At 44.5% G+C, this 17,794-nt stretch overlaps 1 protein-coding gene across 2 annotated transcripts in view; it reads right to left on the bottom strand.

Annotated features, from left to right (window-relative positions):
* The window catches only part of RNF167 (ring finger protein 167), a 1,911,234-nt gene that overhangs the window by 589,069 nt on the left and 1,304,371 nt on the right, over positions 1-17,794 (bottom strand). The window lies entirely within an intron of this gene.

Here is a 17,794-nt window from a genome sequence, read left to right as displayed (position 1 = left end):
AGTAATGGGAACAGTACCTGTACTGTTTATAAAAATTCATTTAATATGAAGAAAATCTTCGAGATAAATAGTAATGTAGGAAACACCAAGTATTGTGAAAGTATACATTTTATAGGGGGAAGAAAGAAAATGGGAACTTTTAAATGTGGAAGTTGCCACCAATGTGAATATATTATGAACAAAGGGGAAATTCATTTAGAAAGTAGAAATAGATGGATTAGAAGTAAGGGGAACTTTGGTTGTGATACAAAAGGATTCATTTACCTTGCATCATGTCAAAAATGTAAGTCATTTTATGTGGGTAAAACAGAGAGAGTATTGAGGAGACGTATCTATGAACATCTTTATGAAATTTCAAAAGCTAAAGAAATTAGAAGTTATGTACCTACCATAACGTTCCATGTTAGTTGTCATCTCTCGCCTTCTTTCTTGCTTGATGGGCTCCGACTCGGCACTTGCTAAGCTCGAGAGTCACTTTTACCAGCTCGAGGCAGCCCCATATCCCATGATGCAATGTGGTAAATACCCAGATCTCGTTTGGTACCTAGAGGGAAAACTGCCTAGCATAAAAAAACTTTCCACTAAGGAAAGAAGAGCAATTAGCCTAAGGGCTGTAAGGGGAAACCAGATAATCAAATTGTAGAACTACTGGTGCCCAAGGAAGAGATCTTCCAGAGACAAGGGAGAACAAGGTCTGTCCAGGCAAGGGGGACAGGAGGGAGGGTCGCAAGAAAGAAGGTGAGAGAAGACAACTAACATGGAACGTTATGGTAGTTACATAACTTCTAAATGTTAAGTTGTCAATCTCGTCTTCATTCTTGCTTGATGGGACCGCGTCCCTAGCACCTCTATCCTGGGTGGCTCAATGGAACAGACTCTTGAGAACCGTGGAACCAAAGCTAGCTCTATCCCTGGAGGCCAAATCCAATTTGTAATGAGAAACAAAGGTATGAGGAGTGGCCCAAGTGGCTGCTGCACAAATGGTATCTAAGGGTAGCCTAGCCTGAAAAGCTGTAGAAGTGGCTAGGCCTCTAGTGCAATGTGCTTTTGGTTTTGAGCCCAGTTGTTTGCCCCTAAGTTGATAAATGTCGGAAATGGTAGAAGATAGCCATCTAGATAGGGTCACTTTGGAAACAGGGAGGCCTTTCTTATTTTCAGCATAAGAAAGAAATAGCTGATCAGATTTTCTGAATTGCTTTGTTCTGTCCAAATAATATCTGAGTTGGCGGTGAACATCTAGGTAATGCAACTTTTGTTCAGATCTGTTGGAATAATTAGGAAAAAATACAGGAAGATCAATGGATTGATTTAAATTTGTTTTTGAAGCAACCTTGGGCAAAAAGGATGGATTAGTTCTCAAGGAAACTCTGTCCTTGTGGAAGACCAAATAAGGAGGACGAACAGAGAGGGCATGAAGTTCTGACACTCTCCTAGCCAAGGTAATAGCGACCAGGAAGAGTGTCTTCCACGAAAGAAACTTTAGTGAACATGAAGCAGCTGGTTCGAAAGGTGGAAGAATTAAGGATGTCAGCATTAGATTTAGGTCCCATTGTGGTGGAGGGCTTCTGACAGGAGGCTTCAGGAGAAAAATTCCTTTCAGAAAAGCTTTACAAAGCTTGTGGGACATAATGTTGTGATCTGCAAACCCGACATGAAAGTTCGAGATTGCTGCCAACTGAACTTTAACTGTGGAAGATGAAGAACCCGAGTGAAAAATCTCCGCTAGAAAATCCAAAACCGTATGAACAGGGGCAGTAAAGAGATCTATGTTCCTCGATTTCGCCCAAAGGGAGAAACGTTTCCACTTGCTAGTGTAAATCCTTCTGGTAGAGGATTTAAGAGAAGCTACTATGATATCTCTAACTGGGTTAGAGATCATAGGAAGCCTGGCTAAGGAAGGAAGTGGAGCAACCAAGCTGTGAGATTGAGAGAAGGAATGGACCGATGCAGCTGACCCGACTGGTGGATCAGAAGATCTGGCACTGGGTCCAGATGCCACGGCTGCACCAAAAGATGATGATGAAGGAACGGAAACCAAATTTGACGAGGCCAATAAGGGGCAATGAGAATCATATTGGCTCTCAAAATGGTAGCTTTCTGGAGTACCTGTGGTATCAATGGAAAGGGAGGAAAGGCATAAAGAAGTCCCTGGGGCCAATCTTGGGTAAGAGCGTCTCTGGGGGGATGGCCCGGAAGAGGGAAGAGAGAGAAGAAGTCTGGGCATTTGCTGTTTTGGGGAGTAGCAAAAAGATCGCAACATGGGCGGCCCCATTTCTGAAAAATCTCCTCCGCTATAAAATGGTTGAGAGACCACTCGTGAGGCAAGAGAATTGCTCTGCTCAATTTGTCCGCTAGTATGTTGGTTTTCCCAGGGATATGCATTGCTACCAGAAACCGATGAGAGGAGATAGCCCATTGCCAAAGCCTGAGAGCCTCTCGACACAAGGGATAGGACTTGGTTCCGCCCTGCTTGTTGATGTACCACACTACGGACATGTTGTCCGTGTGAACTGCAATCGTTCCTAGTGGAAGAAAGTCGTTGAGGGCTTGCAACGTTAAAAGCACTGCTCTCATCTCTAGGACATTTATGTGCAGGTGGTATTCGAACGGTTGCCACGTCCCATGAACCATCCTGCCCTGATAATGACCCCCCCACCCGATCAGGGAGGCGTCCGTAGTGACTGTGGATACCGGGGCCGGGGAAACAAAGGGTCTGCCCTGATGGACTTGGGGAGAGGAAATCCACCAGGATAGATGGTTCTTGCAAGTTTGTGTCACCAGGATCTGGTGACACATGGGAAGCTGTTGGAAGGACCATTGGGTGAACAACATCCATTGCAAGAGAAGCATGTAAAAACGGGCCAAAGGAAGAAGAGTGATGGCAGCTGCCATGAGGCCCAATACTTTCAGGACCAGTCTGGCTTGCACCTTTTTGCTGGCAAGAATGATCCGCACATGGTTTTGGATATCTAGGATTCTCTGGTCTGTTAGGTTTGCTGACATCCGAGCAGTGTCTAAATTTGCGCCTATAAAAGTAATAGATTGGCAGGGCAATAAGGAGGACTTTTCGTAATTGACCGAAATTCCTAACTGACTGCAGAGACATAGGATGTAATCTCTGGCTTGGAGAAGTTGATGCCTGGTGGTGGCTGAGAGGAGCCAGTCGTCGAGGTACGGAAACACCTGAAATCCTTGACGTCTCAGGTGAGCCATGACCACTGCCATGCATTTGGTGAACACTCTGGGGGCTGTAGTGAGACCAAAGGGCAGGGCTCTGAATTGAAAATGACTGGTCCCCAGCCAAAAGCGGAGAAAACTTCTGGAGCGTCTGTTGATTTTTATGTGATAGTACGCATCCTGAAGGTCTATGGAGCACATCCAGTTGTCTTTGCCCAGAAAGGGCAAAATCGATTGAAGTGTGACCATCCGAAATCTTGTCTTTTTGACAGACTTGTTTAGTCTGCTGAGGTCTAATATTGGTCTCCAGTCTCCCGTCTTTTTGGGGACCAAAAAGAACCTTGAGTAGATTCCGGACCCTAAATGATCTGTTGGTACTGGCTGGATGGCCCTTTTTTTTTAGAAGCTTTGAAACTTCTAGTTTTGCAACTTCCCTTAGACTGGGTGGAACGTCTGGAAGGGAACCTTTTTGAGGGAAGGGGCTTTCCTCGAAAGGAATCTTGTAACCCTCGGATATGATCGACTGTACCCATTTGTCTTGAGAGAGGGAAAACCAGGCATCTGGGTACAACGATAATCTTCCCCCGACTGCCTCCAAGGGTGGACAGTCGGGCAACACCTCAGGGATGCTGGAAGGGCTTGTCAGCGAGAGGCTCTCTGCTGCCCTGGTTCTGCGGACCCCCTCTGCCCCTAGGGCGGCGTCTATTGTTATTACCCCCTCTGCCTCTAGGGGTAAACTGACCACGTGTGTCCGGCGTGACTCCCTGAGATTTTCGGAACCACATCTTTCCCCCCTTCTGTACCTTAGGATAAGGCCTAGAAGGGGTGGAGAAACAGACTCCTACGGCAGAAAGAGTCTTGCCATCTTGCTCACACCTGGTCAATGTATCCTTCACTTGAGGGCCAAACAATGTTGACCCATCAAAGGGAGAGTTTGCGAAGGACGCCTTAAAGGGGTCTGCAAAATTACAGAGCCGCATCCAGGACTGACGCCGAAGAGCCACTCCTGTCCCTGCAGCTCTACTCGCTCCATCTGCTGCATAAGAAATTAGCCGCATGGAGGAGTTGGTTATGGAGTTAAGGATTCCTAGCTGAGAGGCAATCTTTTCCTGAGCCCCTGTAGCTGAAGGATCCTGTACAACTTCACCTAATTCCTTAAGGATGTCCCTTTGAAGTCTGGTGAAGTGACATAAATAGTTCAGCGAACGCATGGCAAAGGTCGCTGAGGAAAACATCCGCTTACCATACCTGTCCATGGTCCTAGACTCCTTGTTAGGAGGATGGACTGGTATGGAAGGATCTGCAAGTTCCTTTTTGGTGGTGGCCGCCACCACCATGGCATCAACAGGGACACCTTTTGTAAGAAATTGTTTCTCGGTAGGGGCTGTAATAAATTTAGAAGGCCTCCTGGGAACTGGTTCCACGGAATCAGGAGATACCCATGCCTTCCGAGCTATCACCTCCATGAGGGGGTCGAAAGGCTGAGACACCCAGGAGGTGGAGTGTCGAGATCCAAAGGCCTCTAGGTATACCGACTCATCCTCGGAGGGATTAATGGAGGGCCAGTTTCCCCCCTGTTTTAGGAGTTCTAGGATGTCTGAGAAAGAGACATCCTCAGAGGGGGATCTTGGGGATCCCTCCGACTCATCTAAGTCGGTATCTGAAGTGGTAGACTCAGGGGAGTCTAGGTGCTTCCTCTTACGTGGAGGATCTCCTGACGGATCAGGAGACTCCTCGGAAGAGGGGGTTCTTCCCAGTGGGGAAACCTGAGGCGATGGATCTCTCAGTCCAGGAGCAAGAGAGTGGGAAGAGATATCTACAGGCACCATAGAGGGAGGAGCTAAGGGAATAGACTGCTGACTGAGCCCGGGGGCCAGTACACTCCTCATCACCTCAAAGGCTCCCCTCCCAGGGAGATCCGAGAGACCCCGTTCTGAAGAAACAGGGGCTCCCGGGCTCACCGAAAGGGAAGGCTCCGAGGCAGATGTCGGAGCCGAGCTCACCAAGGCCGAAGCCCCGAGGGGAAGAGCAGGGTCGGACAAGGGTCCGATGCCACTCACCCCCTCAGAGCAGACCAGGGAAGCCTGACCACCAGATCCCTCCAAGGAAGGTCTCGAGGAGGAGATAAGAGTAGAACCTGAAGGAGCAGAAAGGGGTGGTATCTGCCCCGCAGCCGTAGCAGTGACTATTCCAAAAGACTCCAGCTCCGAGCTCTGGAGGAGAGTCGAAGGAGGAACTTGAAGAGGGTGTGGGCTAGTAGTTGTCTTTTGAGACGGACTATGAAGCATTTGGGCTAGTGCCTGTGATTTTAACAATCTGCTTACCACTCTCTCCAAATCATGGTCTGAGAGCCTGGAAGACTTAGAAGATCGGCTCCGATGGCTCCGCTCAGAAAGAAGAGGAGAGGCTGAAGCCGAAAGTATAGGCTCCAAAGAGGGAGACCTGGACCGCTTCCTCGACGAAGCCATCGGAGCCAAAGAACCCTCTGTTCCAGACGGAGCCGACAACTTATCGGCTCCAAGCCTGGTCAAAGATGTGTCGGTTCCAGCCGGAGCCGACACAGGCAAGGAAATAATGGTATCGGAGCCGGCCGGCGCCGATACCGAAGCCTTAGACACATGATGGTCGGAGCCGCTAGGAGCCGACACCAATGTGGGAGTTAAAGTATCGGCACCGATTTAGCCAAAATAAGATCGGCTCCAGTTGGAGCCAGGGTCGAAGGCTTAGTAGCAGAAGCCTGGGCCTTGGAGGTCTTAGAGGGCTGACCCGAAGCAGACTTGGCCGGGGAGCCCTCTGGTTTAAGTAAGCCCCTTAAGATTAGTTTATTTCTCCTTTCCTGCAGGAGACTCTGGCTGAAGGAGTGACAAATAGCACAGGAGTCCTGCAGGTGGAGAGGTCCCAGGCAATAAATACAAGAAGTGTGACCGTCTGTCAGAGACATTTTCTGACCGCACGAGTCACACTTCTTGAAGCCTGAGACCCTCGGTTCTTTGGACATGGTGAGAAGTACACAAACACTCACACAGTCCCAGACTCAGAAATTTAACTTAAAAAGGGAGAAAACAAACTCACACACACACCCTGACAGGAAGGGATGGGAGAGGATTAAAGGCCCGACTAAGTAAAACAACTAGGGAAACAGTAAACTAGGAGTTAGAGACTCTAAAACTATCTAAAAGTGACAAATACACTATAATCTGTGAGAAATATATGGAATGGGGTGACTAAATTCTGAATAAAAAATTACTTACCAAGAGCTGGTAAAAGGAGGACCTCATCAGCGAAGCGGCAAACGAGATCTGGGTATTTACCGCCTTGCATCATGGGATATGGGGCTGCCTCGAGCTGGTAAAAGTGACTCTCGAGCTTAGCAAGTGCCGAGTCGGAGCCGAGGATCGGCTCCGAACCCATCAAGCAAGAATGAAGGCGAGATTGACAACTTAACATCAAATGCTTTATACAAACACTCTAGGGAATGTGAAGGGTATAAATTCCTCTTTTTTGTATTAGAACAAGTTAAGAGAGATATAAGAGGTGGCCCTTGGGAGGAATTGTTAGAATATAAGGAACTGTGGTGGCAGATAACTCTGGAAGCAGCGAAAACACCTGGTTTAAATGACCATATTTCTCTTTTACCTTTATTAAAATTAAGGGCTGCCAAAGTGTAAAGACTGTGTTATGATCAATACGCCAGTAGATGGCGCCAATCTACTTGAATACATTGATTCTTATATGTTAAACAAAAAAATTTTATATACATATAACATATATACTTTTTAAAAGTTTAGATTTTAATAACCATGTATGATACATATAATTTTAATAATATATTAATTTTAAATATTATGAAATTTATTTAAGATGTAACAAGTGAATTCCTCACTATTTTATTTAATATTTATACATTTAGTGGTGACATTACATATACTTGCGACTTAATATTCATGAGCCTTTTAGGAGAGCCTGATTAGTGTGTTTAAATGTTTTTTTATGATGTTTATTGGTTAATGTTTTAATTCTCAACTATTTAAGATGTAATTAGTGGAATTATTTGTTATCTGATGAAGTCCAAGTTGTATGTGGACGAAAACGCGTATTGTGAATGAACTGCGTTAATGCTGTTTGTGATGCTGTTTGTGGATATTTAATAAATCGAGTGATTTTTGCTAACTGGTCAGAGTGCCCCTCTTTTGCCTACTGCGCTCTTTTGGATTTTGAGGTGTATATCTTCTTTCTCCATCTGTCTAGGGCTCTGGAATCCCTTTCAGAGGGTACAGGATTTTTAGCCATAGAAGCTTTAGCCCCTTTGGGACCCTGGGAAATTGTTTCTGGGTCAGCCAGAGGGCTTTTATAAAGGAATTTGTGTGTGTCAGCTACTCTGTAGTATCTGTCTGGTTTGGCTGGAGCAGGAGGTAGGGAGTCTGGATTTAGACAAGACTCTAAGTAAACATCATCCACAATATCTAAAACTGGAGGGATAGCAGGTGGTCTGTGCTGGGGTAGTAAAAGAAACTCTCGGAGCCTTTTCTTAGAATCAGAGTAGTCCTGGCCTTCCCAGTGGAAATGTTTCCTCATGGTATGTAAAGTTTACCCAAAGGAGTAGTCTTCAGGGGGAGATGCTGAGGGAATAGAGTCTTCAGCATCAGAGTCTTCAAAAGGGGGAAAAGCGTAATCCTGTTCCTCAGAAGAATCTGAGGAAATAGAAACCTGGTCAGAGGAAGCATAATCCTCCTCTTTTCTTGGCCTTTTATCAGGAGGGGGATGGGAACCCCTGATTAGGGTAATCAAATCTTCAGCCATCTTAAGCATCTGTTTCTTAGTCATGGGGCCTTGAACTGTAGACTGATATACAGTCTTTTTTGGTTTTAATGGAGTTTTTAGCTTAGCATAAGATTTAATGGTGAGTGTAGTCAGTCTGAAGAAATCTTCTGAAACCAAAGGCGTGTCTACTGCACCGGGATCACCATCTGCTCCGGTGTCGGAAGGGCCTAATGAAGATGGTTGAAATGGCCTAGTACACTCCACTTGAGAATCCGAAGCTGTCTGGGGTTCCATTTCCGCGGTTGTCAGGGGCTGCGTAGGTGCCTCACTGAAAACCGGAGAACCGGCGACAGGCTCAGCAGTGGCCTTGGAGTCTAGCTTGGTTCTAGGCTGCCTGTCCTTATCCTTGCGTTGTTTATGCATGCCGGTCGTCGGCTGCTCTGACGGCATGATATAATTAAATTTCCTACCAAAGTAATGTCGTGTGAAGTCAAAACGGCACTTGATAGTTCGTTTATTAAACCTAGCACAAAACCGACAACATGTGACGTCGTGGTCTGGGCCTAGGCAAGGAATACAATAAGAATGGAAGTCCTTATGAGGTATTTGCTTCCCACAAGAAATTCAATCGTTAACTTTTTCTGACATCGGGCTGAGGCAAGAAAAGGTTTCCCAATGCGGTACTTAGCTTTATTGAAGACTTCGGACTGAAATTCGATTAGAAAATCTCAGGTGTCGGCCGACCAGCACTTGCGAACTGCTTCTGCTTTGGGCACCGCGCGGCAAGAAAGATGGAAGAAAATGGTGTCGGATGCCTCTTATATACCCCTGGCGCACTGACGTCAGGGAGGAAGCGACAGCAACCGACGCTGGACCAAGACTTTTGAACTTTGGTCTACTGCGGGACCGCCTGACGGCAGGATAACCCAAGTGTGATGACTGCAGCAGGGTAACACGATGAACATCCACTGGGACCAACCACTTGAAGTATAGTAGATAGCTGAAAAGGTAATGTAGAAAACTGATAATGCAAGCTGGACACAGTAAATCTCAAAAAATCTTTAAATTAGGAGCAATAAAAATATAAGAGTCCTTGAGATCAAGAGTCACCATGAAACAGTGGTCTGGAAGGAACACTAGGACTGTTAGGTTAGTATTTGAATTTTGGTACGCTTACAAAGGTATTTAAAAAGAACAACTCTCAGAAGGGTCTCCAGGAGTACTCTTTTTTTGGTACCAAAAAGATTCTGGAGTAAAATCTTTTGCCTTTGTGTACTGCAGACACTGGTTATATGCCCCTGCTTCTAACATGACATATCTAGCACTGGAGGACACAGCTCTGACTGGTCTGGAGGGTACAGGGGAATTATCCTGAAAGGGGAGGATTTTCTATCCACTGCCAAGTGTATCCTCTCTCAAATAACTCTTAGAACCCATCTATCAGAGACCATCTGCAGCCAAGCTACAGGTTTGACAGAGAGCCTAGGGGAAGTAGGGGTAGAGGAGCTCTGTAACTTGGCATAGTTATTTGTAAGGGGTTGATCTTTTTTTTTCAGAAAGGTACTCCCCCCCCCCCCTTTTTTGGCTTCAAAGAATTATCCTTCTGCCATTTCCTTTTGGATCCCTGACTATTCTGTTTGGCTGGGATGTCTGTTTGTTATAGCCCTTGAAGGAAGAACCTTGAGAATTTGGGTACATGAAACATCCTAGATACCCCATGCATTAATTTGCCTCTATCATTCCACTGTTTGAACATCTGTGTAACAGAGGGCTGAACACCAATTCAGAACTTAGAAGTGCATTCAAAAGTTTGGCTTTTAAATCAGAGAAGTTCTGATTACATAACCAAGCATACCATCTTAGTACAACAGAAGCAGCAGCATTTCTCAACACTGTATCTACACATTCAAACACACCTCTTAAAATTATGTTTCAAAACCAGAGTCAAATCTTTTGCTCTGCAGGTAAAGATATGGCAAAATCACGCAAACTATCCACACACTGTAAAATAAACTTCCACATATAGCCGTGACAATTTAACATTCTGAAGGCTAGACTACAAGAAAAAGACATACTTTTGCCTTAAGATCTAACCTTTTTTCCTCTTTATCGGGGGCAATGGACTAGATGAAGCCAAAGACTTTTTATGTGAACAGGCAGCTGTGGGACAGTAGCTATGTCAGCAGTCAAAAGAGAAGGGAGACTTGTCATATCCAAGGGTATCCTATACTTTCCCCTCAACCTTTTTAAGAACTGCTGGAATAGGTACTGGTGTCCTTCAGGCAGCTTTACAAACATCTTCAAAGGCTATTAAGACAGAAGGATAGCCACAGAATTGAGCATCTCTTCCCTGCCTACCTTTGAGGTAGTTCCAGACTGCTGCCAAACAAAACATCTCTAAAAACAGCAATCATCTGAGTAAAAGCTGTTTGGACAAAGCTAAGGTTCACTTTCCAAATAATCAGAGTGAATGGACTCGGTGTCAGCTAGGAAATCACCACTGTGTGCACATCAGATTCCTCATCATTCTCTGAAGAAACAGAGCCAAAACAGGATCACAACCACCAGAATTAGCTGTCTGCAGAACATTCTAAATCCAAGAAAACCATGTCAAATTCAAACAACTACCATCTGATTATGAAACTTCTGTTTCTTTCTTTTTTTTTTTTTTTTTTTTTTGAACTTCATTTATAATTAAAATATCTGGGGACAAAGTATTTTGTCTGGAAAGGGGTCTATTACCCCTGACCACTCCTGCACCTAAAAGGTTTGGTTCTCCCATACATGAGTCAGGTACTGGAACAGCACCACTGTGGCCTGCAAAGCTACACTTGAGGGAGATAGGTGAGAGAACACCAGCCAGAATAATAAACTGAGCACCTAAAGTTCCTAGTAGTAAACATGTCCTCAACACAACTAAACTCTGCCAAACTGTCTTGTTATCACAAAATGAAATATGTTCAGAATTCTTTGACAATGGACAGAAGTTAAATAATTTCCAGTACACAAAGTCCAAACACCAAAGCAAGCAATACAGCAAACCAGTATTAAAAATGAGCTCCATGCATTTAAACCAGGTTAAACTACTATAAAATACCATTTAATGGCAATTTAAACTACATTTTCTTGTCAGAGAAAGTAAAATCTCCACAGGTGCATTCAAATAATTTCAGTCATGGCAAATTCACAATCAGATGTTAAAGACACACAGAGTAGAATACATAGTAAATAATGTATGAATGCTAGAAAATCCAAGTTCTGCTATATATTCTTGTCAAAGATGAAAATAAATCAGAGTGGCAATAGTAAAAACAAGTGCAATTAATTTGTGGTTCTGACTGCACGAGACAGCTGAGACAGCCCCTAGTGTCTAAAAGCACACAAAATACACAATGCGCAGAAATACTGAATGTTTTCTCAGAAACCGTAAAAATGAGCATTTGTAAAAGATAGAAGTCAAATTAACAGACAAAATATTAAAATAAACATTAAAAAAATTAAAGAGAATAATAAATCTAGTAAAATGACAGGAAGGGGGCCCCAAATGGGGCTTACCTGAGCAGCAAGTCATAAAAGTCAGTACTGGATTCTCTGAAGAGTCTTACAGGGCTTTCTTCTCTGGATGGCAGAAAAATTCTAAGCACTCACTTCCCATGACAAAGGAAAGCTGGAATCAGTCAGTTGTCACAGGAAAAAACAGAGAGAAGCCTGAATATCTGAAAGCTGGCTGGTACTAGGTTATCTTGGAAGACAACACAAAATGTCACTGAGAAAGTGGGAATGATGAATATCAAGTTTGCTAGGGATGGGCACAACATTCCAGCTAAGCACAGATGCTTTCCCTGCTATTCCTCCTGGGACTGAGAAGTCTCTCTCACCCTTGACCACTAAGGAGACCCTCAACAGCCACATAAGATCCATCTAACCCTCGGTCCATGGTGGCTTTAGGGTCTGCATCAGAGGGATCCGAAGAAAAAGATGAGTGGTCTCAGGAAACCAACTTTGACCATAGCACAGTCACTTAACTGTGGATGAAACAAACTACAGCCTTCTATGGTGGCAAAGGCTGCTTAATCTTTTTTTTTTCTTTTTTTTTTTTTGTGGCTGGAAAAAGGTTTGACTGATGAACTGGTACATTGTTCCATGACCAAGCTGAAAATGGTGCCCGATTTGCATGGAAGCTTAGCAGCAACAGTAAAAGACAACCCCCCCCCCCCCCCCCACCAAAAAAAAAAAAAACTTTGTAAAAAGAACTTTAAAAACTTTCTGCAGCAAATTAGCAACAGTTTTCTACAAAAAACAATTTTAAACAACTTTTATTAACTTTTTTAATGTAAAAGTAAAAATGTCATACGCCCAAAGTCCAAAGACAGTCAACAAAAACACTCTTTCCTAGCTAAAAAGCAATGCTTTTACTTTTACAGAAAAAAAAGAAGTTATGTACTCATCATAATGTACCATGTGTGTTGTCCATCTTCGCCTTCACTCTTACCACGATGGGTTTGGATCTGACTTGGCCTTTATACTCAAGCTCGAGGTCTTCCACTAGCTCGTGGCTAAACCCTATCCCAGCATGCACTAGGAAAGCTGCCCAGATCTTGTTTGCAGTTATAATAAGAGTAATAAAAGTAAACACAATTCAATAATTCAGAGTGCAATAAAGAAGGCCAGAGAATCATGATATCCAACTGTACCAACTCGGTCTTCCAGGAGTAAAAATGGCTGGGGCAAGGAGGGTGGGATGTAAGAATGAAGGCTAAGATGGACAACACACATGGAACTTTATGGTAAGTACATAACTTCTTTATGTGTTGTTGTCCCATCAAGCCTTCATTCTTACCAGGAAGGGACAACAGCATCTCTAGTTCCATCTTTCTTGGGTGGCTCAAGGGAGAATATTCTTCAGAATCGTGGAACCAAGAGAGGGCCTGTTCCTGGAGGCCAAATAGAGTTTGTAATGAGTGATAAAGGTATGAGGTCGTGCCCATGTCGCTGCAGTACAAATGGTATCTAGTGGTAGTCTAGCTGTAAAGGCAGAAGAGGTTGCAATGGCTCTTGTAGGGTGGGCTTTAACTCTATGAGGAAGAACTCTGTTTTGAGATTTATAGCTGAAGGTTATGCAATCTGAAAGCCATTTTAAAACAGTCAATTTACAGACTGGAGTACCTTTCTTTGCATCTGAAAAGGATACAAATAGCTGGTCAGATTTTCTGAAGTTCTTAGTCCTGTGTAGGTAGAAACGTAATTGTCTATGCACATCCAGTTGATGTAACATGTATTCTGATTTACTGCCATAATTTGGGTAAAAGACTGGTAGTTCTATAAATTGGTTCAAATTTGACTCTAAACATACTTTTGGCAAAAAGGAAGGATTTGTTCGTAAGGAGACCCTGTCTCTATGAAAAGCAAGTAGGGGGGCTTTATATACAAGGCTTGCAGCTCTGACACCCTTTTAGCAGAAGTAATTGCTATCAAGAGAATAGTTTTCCAAGACTCGAGTTCGCAGAATGATGCTGGCTCAAAATGGGGAGAAATTAAATGAGACAGAACGAAATTTAAGTCCCATGGTGCTGGGGTGTCTCTGATAGGTGGTCAAAGTAATAGAGTACCTTTAAGAAACGCTTTGCTTAGCATATGGGACATGACGTTGAGCCCAGATTCACCTAAATGAAAACTAGATATCACTGCTAGATGAACTCTAATGGTAGCCGCAGCTGCACCCTCACTGAATAATTTTGCTATGAACTCTAGAATGGAATTAACTGAGGCAAGTAAAGGGATCAATGTGGTTATGAGAAGCCCATAATGAGAATCTTTTCCATTTGCTTCTATATATCTTTCTCATTGAAGCCTTATGAGAAGAGATTAGGATGTATTTAACTGATGAACAGAATTTAGGAAACCTGACTATGGTTGGAATCGGAGCAGCCAAGCTGTCAATTTGAGGGTGTGAAGGGAAGGATGGAGCATTCTTGATGCACGAGTCAAAAGGTCCTGAAATGGGTCCAGAATCCAAGGCTTTTCCCGAAGATGAGGCCACAGGAAGAAGAACCAGATTTGACAAGGCCATTATGGGGCGATGAGTATCAAGTCCCTTCCCAAGCAATTGTCTTTCTGAAGAATTTTGTGTACTAACGGAAAGGGAGGAAAGGCGTAAAGAAGACCCGAGGGCCAATCATGAATAAGTGCATCCCTTGGTGACTCCCGTGGAGGCGGGATGAAGGCAAAGTAGCTGCTGCATTTGGCATTTATGGATGCTGAAAAAAGGTCTCAGCAAGGGTGGCCCCAATTGCAGAAAATCTTTTCCACTACTTCCTGTTTTAGGGACCACTCGTGAGGCATCAGAATCGCTCTGCTGAGTCTGTCAGCTATCATGTTGGATTTCCCCGGAATGTGCACTGCTATCAGAAAATGTTGTGAGGATGTCGCCCACTCACATTGATAAAGGCCTTGTGATAAATACAAGCCGAAACCGGTCTGTTGATACACTTTGTATATTTACTTTGGTCTCCACTGTCTGCTGGTCATATTTTTTTTTGGTTTACAAAAGTATTTTAGGACCCAGCAGACTCCTTACTTGCAGAGGCTTTTTTTGGGAAGGATGTCGCCCACTGCCATACTCAGAGCCTCTCGACAAAGGGGGTAAATTCTGGTTCCTCCTTGTTTATGTACCATACAACTGACATGTTGTCTGTCTGTATTGCAACACTTACCAGCGAAAGAGAGTCCTGAAATGCTTGCAACTCTAGAAGCACCGCTCTCATTTCTACGACACTGATGTGCAAATGGGCCTCGTGATCCTGCCAGGTGCCGTGGACGGTCTTTCTCAGATAATGCCCCCCCACCCTGAGAGGCACCCGTGGTCACTGTGGCCAATGGTTGGGGAAGTACAAATGGTCAACCTAGCATCACGAGTGGAGTAAATCCACCAACTAAGGTCTTTTTTGCAACTTTCTGTTAATATTTTGTAGGACAGCAGCAATTCCTGCATCGACTACTGAGTGGAGAGTAGCCACTGTAGAATTCTCATGTGTAAATGTGCTAAGGGGATCAAGGGTATTGCTGCTGCCATGGTCCCTATGACCTTTAGGACTAACCCTGCTTGCACTTTTTCCTTTGGGAGGAGATGTAGAACCTGACATCTTAAAACTTGAACTCTTTCTGAAGGAAGTCTGGCCATCATATTTGTTGAATCCAATTCTGCTCCTATAAATACTACATGCTGAGGAGGCAGCAAAGTAGATTTCTCATAGTTTATTGTAATTCCTAGGCGAGAGAAGAGCTGCAACGTGGTCTCTTGCTTTTATTAGTTGATGCTTGGTGGTTAGGAGCCAGTCGTCTAAGTGTGGAAACACCCAGAATCCTGAGCGCCTCAAGTGAGCCGTGACTACTGCCATACATTTGGTGAACAGTCTGGGGGCTGTAGTGAGGCCAAAGGGCAGAGCACAAAACTGGTAATGACTGGATCCCAGCTGAAAGCACAGGTGTCTCCTGGATCGGCTGTCCATTTTTATGTGGTAGTACGCATCCTGGAGGTTTATCGAGCACAGCCAATCGTCTTGTCCCAGAAAAGGGAGTATCAACTGCAGTATCACCATCTAGAACCTGGACTTTCTTAATGATTTGTTTAGGTTGCTGAGATCCAGAAAGTACAGTTTTGTACCTACCATAAATGTAGATGTTCGAGTGTACACCCTGCTGCAGTCATCACACTTGGGTTATCCTGACATCAGGCGGTCCCGCAGTCGGCCTTAATTCCAAAGTCTTGGTCCGGAGTCCGTTGCTGTCGCTTCTTCCCTGACGTCAGTGCGCCAGGGGTATATATGATGCATCCAACACCATTTTCTTCAGTTTTTCTTGCCCCAGATGTCAGGTGCCTCCAAAAAGGTGGTCAGTAATTAGTACCAATCTAAAAAGTTTAGCACAAGCACAACATCCCTCCAGCTGTAAGCAAATACATCACAAAGGTATTGTAAAGTTTTAGTTAGTTAGTTCAGAGGGGATGGAGGGAGGATAACCTGGACTGCAGCAGGGTGTACACTCGAACATCTACATTTATGGTAGGTACAAAACTGTACTATGTTCATCGTGTTACCCTGCTGCAGTCATCACACTTGGGTAGAATCCCAAAGTTAAGGATGGGAGGTGGAGTCAAACAGGGTTAGAGGAGGCTAGAAGGCCCTGCAGAACTGCAGTGGCGAAGCCAGCTCTAGTCTTAGAGTAAAGTGGTAAGTGGTAGTGTTTGGTGAAGGTATGTACTGAACTCCAAGCTGCAGCTTCCAAAATATCCTTGGTTGACACCCCCCTGAGGAAGGCTGTAGATGTAGCTGCTGCCCTGGTAGAGTGGGGCCTTATGGTAGCAGGAACTGGTTTTCCATGATGGGTATAGCAAAAACGAATGCAATGTCCTATCCATTTGGAAGTGGTCCGTTTTGATATAGCCTTCCCTTGTGAAGCTGCAGCATAGGATACAAAGAGCTGGTCAGATTTTCTGAAAACCTTAGTTTTATACAAGTAGTAACGTAGTTGCCTGTGAATGTCCAAGGAGTGCAGGAGTTTTTCTCCTTTGTTCTGTGGATTTGGAAAGAAGCTGGGTAAGTGGATGGTTTGATTTAGAGCCACACTGGATACCACCTTAGGCATGAAGGAGGGATTAGTTCGTAGAGAAACTCTGTCGTGATGGAAAATGAGGAAAGGCTCTACTGCCATTAGTGCCTGAAGCTCTGAGACCCTTCTGGCTGAAGTTATTGCTAGCAGCAGGGCAGTCTTCCATGATATAAACTTTAGATCAGAAGAGAAAGCTGGTTCAAAAGGAGGTAGCGTAAGTTTTTCCAGAACGAAGTTGAGGTCCCAGGTTGGTGTAGGTGCTCTCCTGGGGGGCCTAATGTTTTTGACCCCTCTGAGAAACTGCCTTAGAAGCGGATGTAAAAATAAGGGAGGATCCATGTTGTAGTGGGCTGAAATAGCTGAGGCGTGGATTTTAATAGATGAAAAGGAAAGTCCTTTGTGCAACATCTCAGTTAAATACTGTAGAATCTGAGGTATGTGAGGTTGAAGGGTATTCTGGCCTTTAGCTTGGTTCCAGGCGCAAAACCTTTTCCATTTGTCTGAGTAGACCTTCCTGGTGCTGGGCCTCCTAGCTTCCAGAATAACATCCATAACTGCTTGAGGAAGAGGAGCTGGCTGGTTGCTTAGGTGATTTGCCATGCAGCTAAATTTAAGGGTTTGAGCTGGCTGTGTACAATCTGATTGTCTTGCTGTGTGAGCAAATGAGCAATTTGTGGTAAAATCCAAGGTGGGCCCTGGGCCATATTCTTTAGTAGTGGGCACCAGTGCTGGCGTGGCCAGTCTGGGGCGATGAGTATCATTCTGGGTCTCTCCTTCCTGACTTTCAGTAGCACCTTTGTGAGAAGGGGCAATGGAGGGAAGGCATATACTGTCAGGTTTTTCCAACTGAATGAGAGTGCGTCCACTTTCCAAGCTTGATGGTGGAGCGTCCTTGTACAAAATTTTGTTAGCTGATAGTTTTGGGGGCTGGCAAACAGGTCTATGTCTGGGTGGCCCCATTTTTTGAGTTATCATTGCAAATACTTGTGGATCCAGTTTCCACTCGTGGGGATCCATGATGTTTCTGCTGAGGTCGTCTGCCAATGTGTTCTTTTTTTCCTGGCAGGAACTGAGCTTGTAGCTGAACTTGGTAAGCCAGTGCTGTGTTCCACAAGGTCATTGCTTGCCTGCATAGAGGGTAGGAGTGAGTACCCCCTTGTTTGTTTATGTACCACATTACTGTGGTGTTGTCGGTCCTTATTGTAAGCTGTCCTGGATGCAAGAGGTTCTTGAAGGCTGTCAGGGCATT

The sequence above is a fragment of the Protopterus annectens genome, chromosome 7.part0 (genome assembly GCF_019279795.1).
Source record: "Protopterus annectens isolate FY-2018-M chromosome 7.part0, PAN1.0, whole genome shotgun sequence".
Lineage (NCBI taxonomy): Eukaryota > Metazoa > Chordata > Ceratodontiformes > Protopteridae > Protopterus > Protopterus annectens.
Note: the sequence above shows the minus strand (reverse complement) of the source record. Positions and strands in the feature narration are given on the sequence as shown.